The sequence below is a fragment of the Parus major genome, chromosome 3 (genome assembly GCF_001522545.3).
Source record: "Parus major isolate Abel chromosome 3, Parus_major1.1, whole genome shotgun sequence".
NCBI lineage: Eukaryota > Metazoa > Chordata > Aves > Passeriformes > Paridae > Parus > Parus major.
In genome coordinates, this window is record NC_031770.1 from 104,061,309 (window position 1) to 104,071,944 (window position 10,636).

General features: G+C 42.5%; 1 protein-coding gene across 4 annotated transcripts in view; it reads right to left on the reverse strand.

The window, feature by feature from the left end:
* LDAH (lipid droplet associated hydrolase) overlaps window positions 1-2,441 on the reverse strand; it is a 106,596-nt gene extending 104,155 nt beyond the window's left edge. For 2 of the 4 annotated variants that reach the window (XM_033513077.1, XM_015622752.3), the window contains exon 1: window positions 2,335-2,418. The gene's annotated coding sequence lies outside the window, so the exon portion shown is untranslated. Of the gene's footprint in view, window positions 1-801; window positions 863-2,334 lie in introns of all 4 variants that reach the window. The other 2 variants (XM_015622751.2, XM_015622750.2) reach the window with 2 other exon arrangements.
* Between the last annotated feature and the right edge of the window lie 8,195 nt (window positions 2,442-10,636).

Genomic DNA, 10,636 nt, shown 5'->3' on the forward strand with positions numbered 1-10,636 from the left:
AAGCAGTTCTCATTCATTCCACCAGTGACAAACTATGTAGTCAGGCTTGTATTCAGTGTGAAAATTTCAATTTGTTTACAGAGCAATGCTTAATTGCTCTGTAAGCTCAGATATTTCATATTACACATTTTTTTTTATTATGAATATTCTTTTACCAGAATAACTCACTTTCCCCAGTATAAGCTGTTTACAAGCCTCACAAGATATCTAAATGTCATCATTCAACAAGTAAGCTAGAATCCAATGTTGTCAAACATTTCACTGAGAATTCAGTATCTGCACAGTGGTTTGTCAGGAGCAGAAAAAACACAGCCACATCGCTACTAAGAGCACACCTGATTTAAGTAAGCAAAAATTACCTGTCCTTCATATCCTGCAAACGTGTTTTCTGTACAAATGCATACACAGCATGCTCTAAAGCTGAAACCTTGAAATTCTGATTCTAATACTCAGTAAAAATAACGTAGACATCATCCAAAATCAGGACCACCCCTTTTTCCAGACAAGGTGCCCTCATTACAACAAACCAAGAACAGGAAAATAAAGTTTCATTTAAAAGAAATCAAAGCTATCAATTAAAAACAAATAAATAAACAAAAACCAGCAGTGAAAACAGTACAGTTATGAAGCTTTAGCATAAATATTGTCAAATGTACTGTTAAATTCTTTGGCTTATCAGTCACATAGGAAACTTTGTTTTACCATTACCCATACACAATTTATTGTAATTGTCCTTGTGAATCAATTAAAGCAGATAATACTACATAGATGTAGCAGAAAGTGTGTCAAAAACCAACAGACCTTAGTGGATTTTTGACCCTCAGAACTTCTTGAGGCTGGATGTTTGGAAAGCCAGAGCTACCTAGGGTTAAAGGCAAGGATGAGTCGATGGAGAAGTCCACAGTGAATCTTTAAGACCTCAGCACATCTGTTCCAGAAAGTTCCTGGACTGCACTTTATTGCAAGCTGAGTGGATACTCACAGAGTGGGACTAGGTAAAGTAGATTCATACATGCTTGCCTTTTTCACAGGCAACTGCTTAGGGTACTGTCCAAGATTCATAAAAAATCACTGACTTTGACTGCTTTGACATAAACCTTGTATTAAGTCCACGAGAGAAAGTATAAAGTCTTAGTGTCGTTGCCTACCCAGGTGTGGAAATGTGTGACTACTTCCCTCATTGACATCATTAGCAAGTGTCACAAGCAAATAGGAAGCTGCAATAATCACAATTAGTAATTGAAGGCTTCTAGTCTCTGAAACACACAGAATACAAACGCATATCCAGATTCTGACACAGGCCCATGTGGATGGACTCTCAAACCTTAATTGGGCATCATAAAGTCCCAGAGGGCCAGGAGTACATAACACCTAAAAAAATAACAGTCTGCATAATTCAAGCCATTCAAGACTTTAATATTATAGTTAAGTTGCAAGAAAATAAGCTGTTTCTTCATTTTTGCAACAAAAACCTTACCACTAAGAAAGCTCTCAACAACTGTCACGCCTCAAAATAGCCCTTCATCATTATCCTAATTTGTTTCATCACATATTTCCATGCCAGCATTTACTTGCTTCCTGAACCTGCTGCTCACCCTGTCTGGCACAGGCACCTCTTCTCTTGTGTAATAAATACAGGCGTGAAGGTGGGTGCTGACAGTGATGATGCCCTGGGACCAGCAGTGACAGCAAACCTGACAGACAGCAGAGTCCCAAAGGAGGGTGTGAGCCTGCAGGATTCCTTGCTTTTCCAAAGCAGTAGTTCCTCTTCTAAAATATGTCTCTTTCCACTTAAAAATCTCATCACACTTGTAACTTTAAAGGATTTATAATCTTATTTTCCTCTTTTCCTATTTATAGGCCCTTCAGGTCACAGACTTTTCCTTCGTTTCTTGTTTTGTAACATTCCACCAAGATAACAAGCATCACTCAGCTGCAAGAGATGCTTCATAGGAACAAGTGCTAACACATAGAAAGAACACTACAAATAGCATCACCTCAGTTATTTTCTGGAAAAGGAGACACGTTTCATTAACTCTCCTTCATGACAAAACAAGTCAAGGGAGAACGTAAGAAGCGCTTCTTTCTGCATGGCATGTGTCAGTCCATCCTCAACCGCCCGCCTAGAGATCACCAACGTTATTCGGAACAGGTTTCTTATAGACCTGGCACCCGACACAGCCGGGCTGGCGGCACCTCCCTGCTGGGCGAGGCTCTGGGTCAGCCCCGCACGGCGGCGGGGGGCGACCGCCCGCGGGCTCGGGGCGGCTCTCGGACCCGGCACAGGGACAGGAGAGGCAGGGGAGGGCAGGGCAGGGCCGCTGCGGCACGTACCTTCCCCGTTGGCAGGCTCCCCGGTTCCCGGCACGGCGGCGGCCGGCGCTGTCTCTGCCGACACCGGGCGGAAGCAGCCGGCGAGGAGGGGCGGGGGCGGCCGGGCCGCTCCTTCCGCCGGGGCCGCGGGGCGCGCTGAGGGCGGGTCCGTCCCGCCCCGCGCCGCCCGCGCCGTGAGGGCGGCGGCTGCGACCCTCATGAGGGAGGGGACCGCTCTTCCTACCCAGCCCTTCTTACCCAGCCCTGCCCACCCGGCCTCAGGAGCCCGCCACCCGCTTGGGAGTGGCAGGACCAGGATGGGAAATCATCCCGGGACGAGCGTCTTGGTTTTCCTTCTGCCTGTCATTCACTCTTTCTCAAACCTCACAGTTTCTTTGGGAATTCTGGCAAAGGAGAAAAGGAATAGGTAGTCTTGAAAGAGCAAAATGGGATGGCGTGCCTAAAAAATGGCAGAGAACGGAGTAGGCAAGTGAAGGCTTATCCTTCAACATGTTTGAAGGCTAGAATTGTAGAATCACCAAGGTTGAATCATCTGGTCCAACCATCAGCCCAGCGCTGCCACTGCAACCCCAAAACCACTGAACCACATCAGCCCGGCACCAGATCCAGACACCTCCTAAACACCTCCAACGAGGGTGACTCCACCACTTCCCTGGGCAGCCTAATCCAATCCTGACCACTCTTAACCGTGAATTTTTTTTTCTAGTTTCTGATCTGAATCTCCCCAGTCTGTTTTAAGGCCATTTCTTCCGGTCCTCTCACTGTAGGGATGGTAGAAAAGACTATCACGTCCTGGTTTTAGAGAGCAAAGAGGACGCCCCTGAATCCTCTGGAGATTGAACAAGCCCAGCTCCCTCAGCCGCTCCTCATAGGGCATGTCTCATAATGTTTTCTGGACCTTTCACCAGCCGTGTTGCTCTTCGCTGGAAATGCTCCAACACATCAATGACGTTTTTTAAATGAGGGGACCAAAACAGCACAGTACTGGAGGTGCAGCCTCACCCGGGCCCAGTCCTGCTGGCAACATTGTTCTGGATAATCAGGCTAAGATGCCATTGGCCTTCTTGGCCTCTAGGGCGTGAACAGGGCTCAAATTGAGCTGGCTGTCATCCAGCACCCTCAAAAGATGTTTCCCTTAGCTGCATCTAAATGTGGAAACTCGACCAGATCACCTGGACTGTAGCAACACACAAAAGCACACACATACCTCCCCCCGCCAAAAAAATTTAAAAAAAAAGAGTAATAGTTTTGAGGATCAACTTGTGAAAGAGCACCATGCAGCTAGCAACAGGACGGGAAGACATAGTCCTAAGCTGTGCCAGGGGAAGTTTAGGTTGGACATGAGGAAGAAATTCTTCACAGAAAGGAAGGTTAGACCTTGGAAAGGGCTGCTCAGGGAGGTGGTGGAGTCACTATACCTGGAGGCCTTTAAAGAAAGACTGCACATGGCACTCTGTGCTATGGCCTAGTTGACATGCTGCTGTTAGTTCACAGGTTGAACACGGTGATCTCAGAGGTCTTTTCCAACCTAATCGATTCTGTGAATATAAAAAAAGTAGCAGTAATTTTTTTCCCTAAGCACCAGGACCCACCAGGACAGAGTCTGCATGCCTGCTTGGTAAGGTGTGAAAGGAACTCAGTGAAGATGTGATGAATAAACTAAACCCCATGCTTATCGGAGAGGAGCTCAGGGAGGTTTTCATGCTAAAATGCTGCTTTTTGGGTGGAAGTGTTGGAAGAGATGTTTCCAGTTGAAGCCAGGGTAGCAGGTAAAAATAAATAAATTGAATAGTAGGAAATTGGCAAGACTGGATGGTGTTTATTCAAGAGTTACACAGGGATTCTGACATGAAGCAGCTGAACTATCAGTAATCACATGCTACTAGCAGTAATCACATGCTACAGGAGGTGTTGGAGGACTGAGGAGTATTGGGGAGTATCACCTCTAGCCAAAACCTGAGCAGCTTCAAAAGGAGTCCCTAAAATTCGTATGCATGCTGATCAAATCAGTGGGAAGAATAACAAACACAAGAGGAAGGGGAATAGCAATAGCTATGATGCACTTGAGAGCAGTCAGCTTTGTTTTCCGTGGAGGGACATGGTGCCTCAGAAATCTGTGGGACCCTTTGGAGGAGCCAAGTGACCTCATTTGCCAAGGCAAACCAGGCCAATGAGCACAGAATCATAGAATCATAGTATATCCTGAGTTGGAAGGGACAAACCTGTATCTTCACATCCAATTCCTGGCCCTGGACAGAACACTCCAAGAATCCCACAAGTGTGCCTTAGAGCATTGTTCGTACACTTCTTGAATTGTGACAGGCTTGGTGCTGTGACCACTGCCCTGAGGAGTCTATTGCAGTGCCCTATCATCCTCTGGGCAAAGAACCTTTTCCTAACATCCAGTCTAAATCTCCCATGACTCAGCTTCCTGTGATTCCCTCAGGTTCTGTCACTGGTCACGAGAGAAAGAAAGATTGGTGCCTGCCCCTTGGCTTCCCCTCATGATGATGTTGAAGACTGCCATGAGGTCTCCCCTCAGTCTCTTCTCCAAGAGAACAAGCCCAGTGTCCTCAGTTGCTCTCATATGGCTTTCCTTCTAGACCTTCACCATATTTGTAGCTCTCCTTTTTGGACACTTGCTAATATCTTTATAACTTTTTTATATTGTGGTATCCAAAACTGCACACAGGACTCAAAGTGAGGCCATACCAATGCAGAGCAGAGCAGGACAATCACCAGCTGGCAATACTTGTGGTGCACCAGGAATGATTTGCCCTTCTGGTTTGGACAAGAATTTTCATTAAAGGTTTCTAGAAGATTCAGCAGTCATGTTTTATTGAGCCACTCAGGATTTGAATCAAATTGCAGATTGTTTTAATTGTTAATCAGTAGATATAACTAGACAGTTATGATTAAGCAATTGCATTGTGAATGTTGGACGCTTTGCTAATCCGTTGTTTTAAGGAAAAGGGAAGACAATTCCAAGATGAATGAGCTGTCTGGATGACAGCCACCAGGTTTACTCTAGATGCCCAGCTCAAATGGAGGAAAGAACTGTGCATGTGGACTAATTATCATGATAAATGACAGTGATAACTAGCATATAGGGGGTCTGAGCACTATTTAATGAAAAAATTGTGTAATGCTGGTGGCATTGTTGGCTAAAACATATAAATAGTGTAAAGTTTTGATGACTGGGGAGCCAGCCTTTTGTGTCTTAGCACCAATCTCCCTGCTTTGCACAAAATCAAAAAAAAAATCAGGATACTTCACCTCAGTGTGTGAACTGGTGGTGTGCAATGGTGAACAAGCCCAATGAGATAAAGAATACAACCTTCAGATGGGTAGATACTTGGTAGAAAGTAAAGGTTAAGAATTGATTATAATATTTTTCAATAGATTTTGTAACAGGTAGGACTTAAAAAGAGTTTGTCTGAAGATCAATACTGTTCAACGCAGGCATAAATAGTCTGGAAAAAGAGGTGGACAGTGGACTGTTGTTCACACTGAGTTATTTGGATTTAAGAAAAATTGTCAGATTGCAGAAGGACCTCTTGATTCCTACTGAACAGTAAAATGAAGGACATGTTGACATGTGAGATAAAGGTGAGTATTTAGATGGACTATAAAACCTTGTTTCCAAAATCAGGTAACATTTAGTAGCCATTATGAACTGAATGCTCTGATTCTTACTCTGTGTGATGGTAATGTGCTCTCTGTTTGGATGGGGACTGTAGTTCCTATCTCTCAAAAAGGGTACAGTAAATCCACAAAAGATATAGACAATGTGACAACTTTTTTCACAGACCTGAAATTCCTTCACATAGTAAGCAGAAAGTAAAAATGGAAGTTGGAAGATAAGCTGATGAGAAAAGTAGCTTGAGGAAATAATGACACTGATTTGTGAAACCAAGGTGAATGGACAGTGATTCCTCATTGTAATTTCTAATGCAAAATCTTTGGAAAACAAATTAAATTAATAGGCAGCAGATTCAAAACAAAAAGTATTTTAAGTAGTCTTAAACTTCATTGGAAATGTCCCAGATGCCTAAAATTTCACAGGAATTTGCAAAAAGATGTCAGATTTCTGGAAAGAAAATCTATCAGGGACTGATAAATGTGAGAATACTCTGTAAAGGCTTAGGGAGCCCTGAGAGAGCTGTCACTCTGCCAGAGCTTGTACCAGGGAAGTAGCCCAATGTGCTTGTGCTTTTCTTGGCACAGCTGTCGGAGACTGTCAAAGACAGAACGGACTTTTGGCCTGGTCTGGTACAGTTTTCATGTTCCTATTTGCAACTAACATCACTTTTTTTCTGAGATTCACATCAAATCCTTCAGGTCATTTCTTATTCCAGAACTCAGTTTGACTAATGTATGCTGAATATATAAAAGAACTGTGGTGGTGTGTTTTTATTGTTAATTGTTTAATTGTTTGTACCAATGATTGTCCCCAAATAGCTTTCCCCCCTGAAACGGAACAGTGTCTAAGTTCTCACCAGCTTTCTCCTGTGTCACTCACCCCAAGACCCTTCCCTGTTTTTCAGAATGGTCTATATCAATCTCCCCCTAAGTTCCCAGTTCCCCATCACTGTATGCCCTGCCCATTATTCCAGACCCTTCCCTGTCCATCATTATAAATCCTGCCCTTTGTTCCAGACCCTTCCTTGTCCATCTCCTAACCCTTGAGGCTCCATTGGCCTACGTAACTGGTCTTCTCCTCCCTCTCATCCCTGTTGGTCCCTGCATTGTAATCCCCTCTCATTGCTCTTCCCTCCAGGATTCCCCATTGGCTGATTGTTTATACCCGCCCATCAATTTTGAGTTCTATAAAATCCCGAGGGCAGCAGGGCTTAGGGCTCTTTGGTCCCTGATCCCACTGGGGAATAAAACTCTCTGGTATTCACACCAGAGGCCCTTCTCCATCCTTTATCCCTTCCTCGGCGCTTCCTCTGACACTAAAAGCTGTAGAGTGTGCCAGCCTGACTCACACAACTCATTTCTGATTGCACAGCTTTCTGGGGATGGCCCACACATCTGCTGCCATGCCAGGCAGCGTGGGCTGACCAAACTCGGGCACTGAGACAAAGAACCACCTAGGTGTTTGATGTACTATTGATCAAAGTACATTTTATTAAACTGTTTATAAATTGGTTTGTAAGCAGCAGGTTAGCTCATGTGTGATACTAAAATAATGAGTGAATGTATTTAATTTGGTATGAACTGGAGTTGGTAAGTTACTGTAGTGGAGTCACAAAAAGTTCTTTCACTTTATAGAAGAGGTGCTTTGCCCTGGCCTATGGGCAAAGGGAAACATTAAGTAAGAAAATGTCATTATTCTTCATCTCCTTGGAAGAAAATGAGCTTGACATAGAGACGATGATTGTCTCATTGTGCTCTGTTGTGTTAGTACATGCAGACCTTGTGCCTTTACATGGCAGCAATTACATTTTAGTAGGTATTGCTGTATTATAAGAGTAAAGAAGATGGCTGCAATGTTTTGGAGTCGGAAGTTGATTGGAGGTTTTATATTTTATGTATTCTATATATACATATATGTCCAATATTGATCTCATGAGCTTCTTTTTTAAAATATATAAAGCCATAGTACAGCAAACACAAAACTTTGAGCATGTGAATGACCTAACATAAGCAATGGTCCCAGTGTTTTTGGACATGCATAGGCTTGCTTAAACAAAGAGTATCCTGGAAAACAGTGATCTTAAAGTGGCTCATGTACATAAAAATTTTGCTAGATCAGGGTGGAATACAATAAATACATTTAAGGGCTTGTTAAATTCAGGCATAGGGAAAAAATAAAATTTATGTTATGAAAGCTTGGAGTAGTGCTTTATAAGGTCAGGTTTTCATGAGTATTTGGCATAACTTCCCTGGTTATGTTTTTACTGCTACGTGAAACAGGACCAGTGAGTGTCCTTCAGTGCTGAACCACTGATTGTTCAGATTGGTCAAGCATTGCACTGTTCTGCACCTGTGAATGCTCTGATGAACAGTCCTGGGTGCATTCCAGGGCCTGGACATGCGCCAGAAGCCATACTCAATGGTCAGGATGAAAAAGCCTCCGCCAAACTTGATGTTCTCCACTTCCTGTGGTATTCCTAGCGGTCTTCGTGCTCTCACCCAGCCCATACTGTCACACTGCATCCAGCCCATGTTTTGCAAAATGGAGAAGTCACTCTGGAGGGCTGCAGTACAGTCTTTGTATTTTTCAGGCACTTAGGAATGAAGAAACCCCTACACAATATAACAATTCTGTCTAATGGCCACAGTGGTACCACCCAGCTCCAAAAGGAGAACTGACCCAAGTTCGAACAAGTGTAGATGTGGCCAGGCTGCACTCCTTGGCTGGCTAAGGGTCTCCACTGCTACTTCATTTAACAGCAGGGGCACAGCTTCTGACAAGGCCCAAGTAGGAACATTTTGTATAGCCAGATACCAGGAAGGCCTTGAGGAATATTAGTGCTGAAACAAATAAGCCTGGTATATTTTTGCTGGCATCAAATGAGAGGCACAATGGCATTCAGCAGGTTTGAGAAGTTAGTTGGTAGTATTTCTAAGCACCAAATAAATCTGCAGGAGATATGTTCTTCTGGCCAGAGCCTTGGAGGCCATCTGCTGCAAACTTGTTTAGTAATATAAATATCACAATAATTGCTATGACCTATACATTTAAGGCTATTTTGTAGTTCAGTTTAAAAATACTTAATAAAATGAAAGCACAATTAATGTCCAATCAAAATAGGAAATGCCCTTTAGATGTCGACAGTTATAGGATAGTAAATCCTGTCAAGGATTTGTCAATGGAAGTGTCTTTGTTAGTGTTTGCCCCAAAGATGAGTGGAAATTAGTTTTAAGGCAGCAGAGACAGAAAAAAGTGCATGTATGTGGAAAGTACCATACAGAATTTGCTGAAACTGCATAAGCACATGAAAAAAGGTTTCTGGTAAAACTTCCTGAAGAGGCATTTGGTCCTTGAAAGTACCCACTAGTGTAAAATGTGTTTTCAGCTAGCTGTTAATGCAGCTGTGTGTACTGGAACAACTCACACAGCAACTGCCTCATATTTAATAGCTGAAAACTGTAAATGAAATAAAACATTGAATTTCAAGAAAATAAATTCCATTTATAGGTACATTTAAGAACTAGTCAAATAATTTGTGGTTTCTTTTTTCTCCTGCCTTCCCCTGTTGCTGTCTAAAACTGACCATGAGAACTGTTACTCATGAATCACAGCCATGTTTGGCTGAGAATCCTCATCAGAGATTTTCTGGCGTTTCAGAGGGTGCAAGCTCCAGCTCACGTACAGAACTTGGTCTCTTGTAAAAAGTCAGTTGTAGCCCTACCTTTTGCCTCAGTAACATGGATCACATTTTTGTTTAGCCTTTGCAGAATATTGAATTTTATTCTGAGCTGTTATTTATGATTACTTGTATGTGGTCTCCCGTTAAGCAATCACAGACCCATATGCAGAGTTAAAGGGCAACAATGAAATACAAACCACTAGAAAGTGGTGAACTTTCCAAACAACTTTCTACACTATTTCCTTCTTGTTAGTGATGGGACCAACTACTTTGCCCTTGAGGTCAATATACAGGAAAAACCTGCTGTGGTAGTGTTTTGGTTTTAGTCCCAATGCAGATAGTAAATTAAAATTATTTCTTCTTCAGCCATTTTAAATGTATCAAATTGTTCTTTTTTACAACAGCTTTTGCATAAGTTTAGCTGCATTAAATCCCCTAAAATGTCATGTGTGTTTTGTCTGTTCCTTTGATAATGATGCAGTATTCTTTATACTCTAAAACTGTATTGTTGGTGAAGTAAAATCTGTGACTGAATTTTATGTATTATATTTTTTATTTAATTTATGTCAGTGTTACATTAAATAAAGTTTTAACGTTTTAGAACCCTTGTTCTCCTTTCCCTGCCACCATTATATTGTTACAGTACTTTATAGGGAAGAGTTGGTGACTTTGATTTTCTGTTCCCTTGTTTAATTTTGGAAAGAGATGTAGTTCCAAAACAAACATGAGGTTTAGACATAAAATGAAAGAGAGGTCAACCCATCTGATCCTGAGTCTAGCACCAATGGTGGAGTACATGGACAAGTGTAACTACGTAGTTATCATTTCACTCTAGAAGTTAAGCACAGGAAAGACAAACCAAAATGTTATTTTTCTGCTTTTTCTTTTGCCATTTTAAACTATACTTACAGATACACAGACTCACGGGAAGGTTAACATAGGAAGGGACTCTGCAGATTTTCTAGATCAATTCCCCTGCT